The sequence below is a fragment of the Bison bison genome, unplaced genomic scaffold (genome assembly GCF_000754665.1).
Source record: "Bison bison bison isolate TAMUID 2011002044 unplaced genomic scaffold, Bison_UMD1.0 scf7180017864181, whole genome shotgun sequence".
NCBI lineage: Eukaryota > Metazoa > Chordata > Mammalia > Artiodactyla > Bovidae > Bison > Bison bison.
In genome coordinates, this window is record NW_011494753.1 from 6,500,803 (window position 1) to 6,510,768 (window position 9,966).

At 40.0% G+C, this 9,966-nt stretch overlaps 1 pseudogene; it reads right to left on the reverse strand.

Moving 5' to 3' along the window:
- Positions 1–4,814: 4,814 nt before the first annotated feature.
- Positions 4,815–5,149, reverse strand: LOC104990955 (annotated as a pseudogene).
- Positions 5,150–9,966: the final 4,817 nt, after the last annotated feature.

Below are 9,966 nucleotides of genomic sequence, written 5' to 3' on the forward strand. Positions count from 1 at the left end.
TTTGGCAAACTAATAAGTAAGGTTCTAAAACTCTGGGCTCCTTATCTCTATGTGAAAGCAACTGAGGTGTGAGCTCTCTTTGGTGATGATTCATCCACTGTCAATTTAGTTGATGTTTAATCTAATGTATATATAGATACTGTATGTACTATATAATAAGGTGACCTTGAGCATAACATCTTCTATTAATAGAAGGCACTCTGACCTCCCAGTTTATCATAATTAGTGAGCTGTGACTCTCCTGATATTTTACCTGTGCTAAAATATTCATATTTCAGGCTCTTAGAGGAGACATGTATGATTCATAGGATTAATGGCAAAGGAATTTACCTCCATTATCAAATTAGCCTTGCATCTTACCAGCCTTCACAAGGCTAAAGTGAAGCTTGAGATTTATACATAAATATTGAAGTCTGATTTCAAGTTTAATAAAACATGCATACCTTTCCAATGTACCCATGGAAAGAAATGGACACTGGAACTTTTGCTGATGCACAAGAGCCCGCAGGTGTCTGAGAAACACCAACTAAAGTCCCATTGGATGGCTGTCATTACCTCTAATGCCCTTGACCAGGCTTTTCAGGTCACTGAAAATTCTGTGGTTCAGTAGCTCTTTGCTGAGCCTGCTGTCCTCTGCTAGGCCTGTGGAGGATGCAGGAAAGGAGACTGATACCATCTCTGAGCTCATAGATTTAATGAAAAACACTTGTCCCAGAGCCTCCCCCTCCACAAGAAATGGCAGGGATTATAGTTGTCTTATTCACAGCTGTATTTTCATTGCTTATAAAGGGGGTTTCAGACAATCCCTACTAGGGAATCCCTAGCATGCCCATAAGAACTAAAGCATCATGTGGCCCCCACGAGTCTCTGCACTTAACCACACCCACCATGAAACTGCAGTCAGAACTTTGGGGCCAAGCAGGGGCCAGACCTTCCAAAGTCCCCACATTTTGGATACATTCCTCTCTCCCTACGTTGCTGCCACGTGCCTGATGCTGGTGTACCCTCCTCATTGCCAAGACTCGACTCCGGTGGTTCCCAATCTTCAGCCAAAGAAAAAGTATTTGGCCTTTTTCAGAGAAAAATAAGAATAGTGTAAGTAGTTTTTCACAAAGCTCAGTGGGAAGAACTATTTATTCTGAGAATAGGCGTTTCTTCATTGGTGTTAATATGTTACCTCTTTTATAAAATTGCGGTAGGAGACAGTGGAATTTTTTTTTAATAAAAAGACAACAATATTTTATTTGGGGCACTTACTCAGTATTTCACAGATCCTCAACAAGTTTTGAGGTAGGTTAATATTATTATTTATTTTACAAACTAAAACTCAGGCAGAGATTACATCACTTGTTGCAAACCATAACAGGAGTCCTACCATAACCAAGAATTACATGGTTTTTCAGATTAATCTGATGTGTGTGAATTTAACAGTGATAGCTTGCAAATAGTCATTAAAAACAAAACAAAACCCAAACCCTACTAGATATTACAGAAATCCTACTTTGGGTATTTTGTAATTCTTAAATCAATCCTGCATTGATTATACCTGCTTTTGAATAACCTACTTATTCTCATTACAAATCTATTTCTGCTGGGTCATCGAAAAAGCAAGAGAGTTCCAGAAAAGCATCTATTTCTGCTTTATTGACTATGTCAAAGCCTTTGACTGTATGGATCACAATAAACTGTGGGAAATTCTGAAAGAGGTGGGCATACCGGACCACCTGTCCTGCCTCTTGAGAAACCTGTATGCAGGTCAGGAAGCAACAGTTAGAACTGGACATGGAACAACAGACTGGTTCCAAATAGAAAAAGGAGTACAACAAAGCTGTATATTGTCACCCTGCTTATTTAACTTATATCCAGAGTACATCCATCATGAGAAATGCTGGGCTGGAAGAAGCACAAGCTGGAATCAAGATTTCCGGGAGAAATATCAATAATCTCAGATACACAGATGACACCACCCTTATGGCAGAAAGTGAAGAAGAAAGAACTAAAGAGACTCTTGATGAAAGTGAAAGAGGAGAGCAAAAAAGTTGGCTTAAAGCTCAACATTCAGAAAACGAAGATCATGGCATCCAGTCCCATCCCTCCATGGCAAATAGATGGGGAAACAGTGGAAACAGTGGCTGACTTTATTTTTCTGGGCTCCAAAATCACTGCAGATAGTGACTGCAGCCATGAAATTAAAAGACGCTTACTCCTTGGAAGGAAAGTTATGACCAATCTAGATAGCATATTAAAAAGCAGAGACATTACTTTGCCAACAAAGGTCCGTCTAGTCAAAGCTATGGTTTTTCCAGTGGTCATGTATGGATGCGAGAGTTGGACTGTAAAGAAAGCTGAGTGCTGAAGAATTGATGCTTTTGAACTGTGGTGTTGGAGAAGACTCTTGAGAGTCCCTCGGACTGCAAGGAGATCTAACCAGTCTATCCTAAAGGAGATCAGTCCTGGGTGTTCATTGGAAGGACTGATGTTGAAGCTGAAACTCCAATACTTTGGCCACTTGATGTGAAGAGCTGATTCATTTGAAAAGACCCTAATGTTGGGAAAGACTGAGGGCAGGAGGAGAAGGGGATGACAGAGGATGAGATGGTTGGATGGCATCACCGATTCAATGGACATGAGTTTAGGTAAACTCTGGGATGGACAGGGAGGCCTGGTGTGCTGTGGTTCATGGGGTTGCAAAGAGTCGGACACAACTGAGCAACTGAACTGAACTGAATCCTTATCATTGAAGAAGGAAATGGCAGCCCATTCCAGTACTCTTGCCTGGAAAATCCTATGGACAGAGGAGCCTGGTGGGCTACAGTCCATGGGGCGCAAGAGTCAGACATGACTTTAGCAACTAAACCACCAACAATCCTTATAGTAACAAATTAGCACATCATTGATTTTGTTGTTTTCTGCTTTTCGAGTGGGTGAAGCGGGAAGATAAGCAGCTTTCCTCAGAGTGCTAGGCAGCCTTTACATGCAGTGCTATGCTCGGCACACCATCTGTGGTGTTTAGGGGTCAAAGGAAAGCAGGCACTTAATGAACCCAAGACCCAGAAAAGATGCCTGGATCCAAAAGAGGTGGAGGCCTTGCAGAAGTCAAAGATGAAGAAAAGAGCACTATCATCTCGGGCTACTGATCCTCAGCATCATGCTACAGCATCACAGCATATGGGAAGAGCTCTTAAAAGGCCAGTAAATTTGTCCCAGCAATCTGTTAATTAAAGTTCTTACTAACTAGACAAACCACACATATACTTAAATTTACATTTTACTAAAATGACATCTATAGAAGCAAAATATCTATGTATTATCTGTTCCACCTATCATGTAAATTGCTCTAATTGTCACAAGTCTAATTCACTTAGCTCATTATAATTACTTAAAATTCAGCTCATCCTGACTAGATTCCTGGGCCAGTCTTTTCAAATAACTTGTTTTATTACAAATTTCCTTTTATTTAAACAAGTGTCAGTAATAACACAGGATTAAGAGTGGTTAATTAACAACTGAGAAATTATAAGGAAAATGTCATTATTGGGTTAGAAAATACAGCATTCAGCAGAACAAATTTCAAGAGTAAAGATATAGACACTTATGTTTCTGAACAGGCTGAATGGCACAGCTCAACACAATGTGAGTCAAAGAAGCAAGAAAAAAAGAAGGCAGGGGGCCACAAGAGGCAAAATATTTTATTCTAGTGTCCCCCAAATTGACTGTGGAAGTAAAAAGTTTCTACATTAAAAATGTTTATATAAATTATATGAACAGTAATTTTCATAAAAGTCAAAATGAAATGTTCTGCATAGGACAAAAGATATGCCTAAGCAACATATCATATTTGCACAAGGCCACTGAATGTCACGGGTACTAGTAACAAATGAAAAAGCGTAAGTTATGGCAGACCGAGCAAAGATTTCAGTCTGGTATTCTATAACCCCAAGACAATAAACTACTCTTACTATACAAAAGCTCTAATGACATACAGAGTCTTTTGTAGGAACACTTGTGCTTCTGGTTGGCACATTATCTACTCTTTAATACGTGAAAGTAATACAGAGAGTTGTGAGCGTTTGTGCAAAACTATTGTATTTACAAAAGTGGCACAAAAGTGAATTCAACAGTCAACGCACATGCACACTTCATTCACATCTTCAGTGACAAAAGGTATTCTGAACACTATCGAACTGAATAAGAATACTAGCTTCAACAACAGCTGTTAGTAAGCAATAGTCATGTAAGTTACACCAGAATGGGCAAATATTGCTCAAGTAAAATTCTATTGTTAAAGCTGAAACAGATTTAAGGCCTTTCAAGTTCAAGCATAGGGTACAAATCTTTTGGAGCCCCATCTATTTGTGTTTGAAACATGTGACCTTTCTTCTAACTTGTGGTCTTAAACTTCTGTTTTACAACACCCAAAAGGAAAATCCAGAAATTAACAGTAGAGGTTATATGAAATAAGAGTAATATACGAAGCTATAATTAAAATATATTAAAGAAAGTCAACATTAAAACTGTGAAACTTGTTACTTGTTGGATCCAGCCCTACACTAGGAGTTAGGTAATATATACAATTATTCTCAAGTAGATTACTTTATGTTGCTCTAACATGTTCTTTTCATCAGTGCACTGTTAAACTAATCAAAAACTCTACACATGTATATTCCCTTACAATAGCAGCACACACTACCACTATCTGCAAAGCCATCACTCTCAAATGACTTAATGAGTAAAAGGAAATAAAAAGCAGAGGAGTAACATATTTAGGAGAAATAATGGGAATTAGAATATTTATGCGGTTCAGCTCTTTTTAATCAGCCAGCCAGCTTGCTAGCAACAAGAGATGGTTTCCACTGAGGAAGGTCCTGTGGAGTGGGATGTAGTCACCAGTGACCTCTGTCTTATCTGGGGTTGCAGTAGGAAGTTGCTTGTTCTTCATTTTGCTTTAGCCATGTTGTAATCCCCAGAATCAAAATATTTTTACCCTTTATGCAATCGTTTACTTAAAAAATCTGAACCTCCAGGATTTTGTCCCAGATGAGGATATCTTGCTTTTAACTTTTGCTTCTTCAGCTTTCTCTGGACTAATCACTTTATCTTCCATTCCCTGCTCCTCTGCGGAGGCTGCCTGGGGGACTTCTGCAGACATACTGCTCCCTCTGCGGACAAGAGGCTGAGAAGAGAAGTGCCCGAGACAGTGGAATTTTTTTAATGTGTCACCTGGCATCATGGAATAGTGGCAGTCCTGTGTGATGTCCCTACTGGTTTTTCCTTGATTTTGAATTCCAAATGTTTCAGAACCACTGTCATACAAGAACAGTTCAATCCCCACCTCACCCTTGGGGTCTTCCCTGTCTTTTAGGGCTCCCACTTTTCCTTTCTTTTAAAAAAATATCAGTTAGGATATTTTCCCTGTAAAGTCATTAGTATATAGGTGCAGGACAATCGGTAAAAACTAAAATAAATAAAACTAAAAAAATAAAAACTCACAAAGAAAAAAAAAAAAACTCACAAAGAAGAAAATAGTAATCTTCTATAGTCTCACTTCTCAAGTGAAAATAAATATTGTCTAAGAGATGCCCTTCTATTCTGCTTTCTGAGTTTATCATTTAACTTTTTAACATTCTGTATAAGTTGTGTGGTAATTTCATAATATCCTATCCTCCTCCTCCTATACAATTAAGTGCTGACTTGGTCTAGCTCCTGGGGTAAGCATTTACATGTATGAGCCACTTAATCCACAAACAACCTTGTAAAGTGAGTACTGTTATTATTTCCTCTTTGTAACTGAGGTTCAGACAGTTTAAGATATACACCCATTTTACCGAGCTGCTAAGTAGTGGAGTCTTTCTGACCAGGGGAGCCTGGCTCTGGAGCCCAGACTCCAAAATAGTCTGATCCAGTGCACTTCCGTCATATGGATGGAATAAATAAACCACAGTTTATGTAACCATTCTTTCACTTTTGCTCATTTTCCCTTTTTCCTCCAGGTTTCTGGTACTATAAATAAAGCTGCCATGTACAACCTCATGATTAAGTCTTTGTGTACATTATCTGTAAGTATTTCTGCAGAATAATTTCTGGCAGAGGATTTACTTGATCAAGGAGATTACAGTTTTAAGGCTTTGACAAAATTCACCAACCTGCATCTCAGATTGTTGTGGCTTTTCAGAATGTTGTATCCTTGACACTCCATCCAACAAGCTAAGCAATGAAGAGCCAGTGCAACCAAAAATAAATAAATAAAAAAAAATACTTTTGCTATATGATGCTTTAGTTACTAATATGGTAGTGATCCACAGTGATCCAAACCCTTGTATAATTCAGCCCCCATGAATACCTGTGACTTGTTTCTAATGAACAGAATATGGCAAAAGTAAAAGGACCTTGCAGATGTAATTAAAGTCCCTAATCAATCGATTTTCAGTTAATCAAAATGGAGATTATCCTCGGTGGGCCTTACCTAATTAGGTGAGCCCTCTAAACGGGCTTGCTGAAGTTAGAGAGACTCAGAGCAGTAGAAACTGTTACTGACTTTTAGGAAGTAAATCGTCATGAAATGAAGCTGCAGGTAGATGAATTCCATCACCAATATGGGAGTTCAGAAGTTTATCCTTCCCTGCCACACCTCTATATGAGAATGCAGTCTAGCCATCATCAGCCCTGTAAGGCCCTGAGCAGAGAACCCAAGTAAGCCATGCCCAGACTTCTGAGTTACAGAAACTCTTAAATAATAATTGGGTGTTGTCTTAAGCCACTGAGTTGTGTGCTAATACAACTAACAAGACTACAAATTTTCCATGTGTTATTAACCATGGTTTTTTCTTCTTTCCAGCTCATGTTTCTGCATTCATCATTTTCTTATTTGGGTTCTTAATACTTTTTGTTTTAAAGATATTAACAACCCCTTTGTCTGTCATAAATAATAAACAGCATTGCATTTTCATGTGGTCAAATCCATTGGTCTTTCCCTTTGTGGTGCCACTTGGAAAGCCCATCCTCATCCCAAAGTGACAGCATGAGTCACATACATTTTGTCTAGTACTTGTGTGGTTTCATCATTACATTTAAATCTTTAATCCAACTGAAGAGGTTTTTGGTAAACGGTGGTGCAGAAAAGCCCAACTTTCACTGCTTTCAAATGTACAAACGATATCTACTGAATAATCATTTGGTTTTCAACTGAATTTATATCAGATCAAAAGTCTAAATTTGGCCTTTTCCATGTGTTACATTAGGTCTATCCTCTTCTGCTTTAGTATCAAACTCTTTTCATTGTCAGAACTCTACGATGCATTTGAGCACAGTAGGAAAAAAATCACCCTTCATTTCTCTTCTTTCATAAACTTTGCTCATGATTCTCAAACATTTCTTCTTTCATTTTATCTTTGGAATTGTTTTGTCAAATTCCATTGGCAATTTCATTGTATCTGTGGCACACTGAAATATATTTATAGATTTACACATATGTAGATTATAGAATTGATTTCCCGTATTTCCATACCAGAACATGTTTAGAACTGTGTGTCTTTTTCATGACCTTGTCAAGATAGGTTTAGTCGTGTACACCTTCCACGTATCTTGTTGGATTAATGACAGGGTTTTAAATATTTTCATTTAAGACATCCTAACTAGTATATTTCGATAATTGTTTATTTACTAGATTATAAGAAGATTTTTTTTTAACTTACTTGTGCAACCATAAATCAGTAAGAGTCTGGCAAAAATCAATGAAAGCATTCTGTGAGAATCAGTTCTTAAACAATTATCAGTATCCCCTTGTGGGATGTATGTACCTATGCTGATTAGTCTAAACCAGCAAGAGAATCCCAAATTCCTTGCAGTAATTGGTTCAGGAATGGACAAATCTAAGATAAGTTGGGCCAGTGAAACAGAAAAGAGGTTTTCCAGGGGATTGTGATAAGAAGCTTTCTTGCTCTTTGATGAGAACCCCAGGAAGCCAGCTTCTCCCATTGGTCACAGTCAAGGAGACATGTATTTTGGCAGCTGTTGTGTGACCATAAGAAGCACCCTCAGAATGAAGCTGAGTCTGTGGATAGCAGAGCAGAGACACTGAAAGACTGTGCTGATACCTCTGAACGCCTGGATCGTCTGACTCGAGATCTGCCCTGCCTCTGTGCTTGTTCTCTGAGCCAGCTCATTTTCTGGTTGTGCCCCTTTCACCTGGGCCTTTTTTAGCCCAAAGCATCCTGCTGATACATAAGGACTGAGTGAGACAGATGAACGACACTTCCCAGCACGGAGTGGCTGCTCAGTGTATGACAGCGCCACCCGCCACCATCCCTGACCCCTAGCCCCGCCAGGCCTTACTTCCTTGTCCAGTACTACTTGTGTCCAGCCTTTGCTCCCACACATTCTCCCTCCTCACTCACATTCGGAGCTGTCTCACCCTTAAAGACCCTGCTCAAATTCTACCTCCTTCACAAATGCTGTTTGGCTCATGGAGAATTCTCCTCCGTGCTCAGCTTGTCTGAGCCTCATCACACACTGCCTCCCGTGGCTGCCTTTGCCTTCCTGAGTCTGGGTCCGTCTCCTCATCCCCCATCTACAGTGAATCCCTCCAGGGCCTGGACCACCCAGTGTACCTCAGCCTCCTGCACTGGTCTGCCTCCTGCAACCTCTTGCCCCTTGTAATGTTCAGTGAGCACTTAATGCTGAAGTTACCACTCTTAAAATTTCTTCTCTCCCTTGCTTTTTACAATTTGTGGGCACCAGGATTCAGCTGAATGAGATTCCTACAACAGCAAGAGGGGTGTTATTATTTTGTTCTGAAGGTCTCTACAAGTGTAAGGCATGTTTAAAGTAGCTATAAATAATTTATACTGTCCATAACTCAAGTCAATCAAAATAGACCTCATCACAGTGATGCGGCAAAATCTGGTACAAGCTGTTTTTCTGCTGCCTCCAAACCCATTACAAACTCGGCGCAGATGAAAATCTGCCTGGATTCTCTCCTGAATCGGATTAATGCCCCATCCGCAATCACATTAATCACAATCTGTCTGAGATTAGACCCGGGGTAATCCCATTGGACAAGAGGTGACAACCCAGATTCTATCATCTCATTCATTATCTATTTTTGGAATTTGCTAGTAACTCTAGCCTCTAGAAGATGTTTTCTGGTGAAAGAGGATCCTCTGTAGATTCTTTTGAAAAACTCAGTTCATGGGCTTTGAATAGAGCCAAGCACTTGGTGTCATTGATGTCTCCTATTTTGTTTCCAGGTGATGAACAGACAACAAAATCCCCAAGTCCGTAGTCTTTGTTATGAGAAACACACACACATTTAGCTTTTTACAAACCTATATTGGAAAGAATTAAAGACATCCTTCAAAACCTTTAAAAGATCAGGACTACAACTTTCTGAAGAGACGGCCTCATGTTTGAGGATATATGATATTTTCTTTTCTGCTTGTTTTAGTATCATAAAGGTAAGCATCTGTGGTTGGTAAAGGGGCTGTAACTGGCCCCCCAAATCTGAAAACCGGCCCCCACACACACACCCACACATCTGTGCAGGATGGAGGACTTTTTACAATGTCCCATTTCCCGCTGGCAAGTCAAAATGAACTCTGATAGCTGATGTTCCTCTTATTTGCATATAGAAATACCGCTCAAGGGAAATGCTAGGACCAAATGAGTCAGGGCAAACCAATTTCGTGCCCACATTCTCAGACCTCTGGTGTGGGAGCACAGCAGAGAAAGCCAACCCCAGAAAGGATACAACCTACATAACAGGATGGTTGCCCACAATCAGATCAGATCAGATCAGATCAGTCGCTCAGTCGTGTCCGACTCTTCGCGACCCCATGAATCCCAGCACGCCAGGCCTCCCTGTCCATCACCAATTCCCGGAGTTCACTCAGACTCACGTCCATCGAGTCAGTGATGCCATCCAGCCATCTCATCCTCTGCCGTCCCCTTCTCCTCCTGCCCCCAATCCCT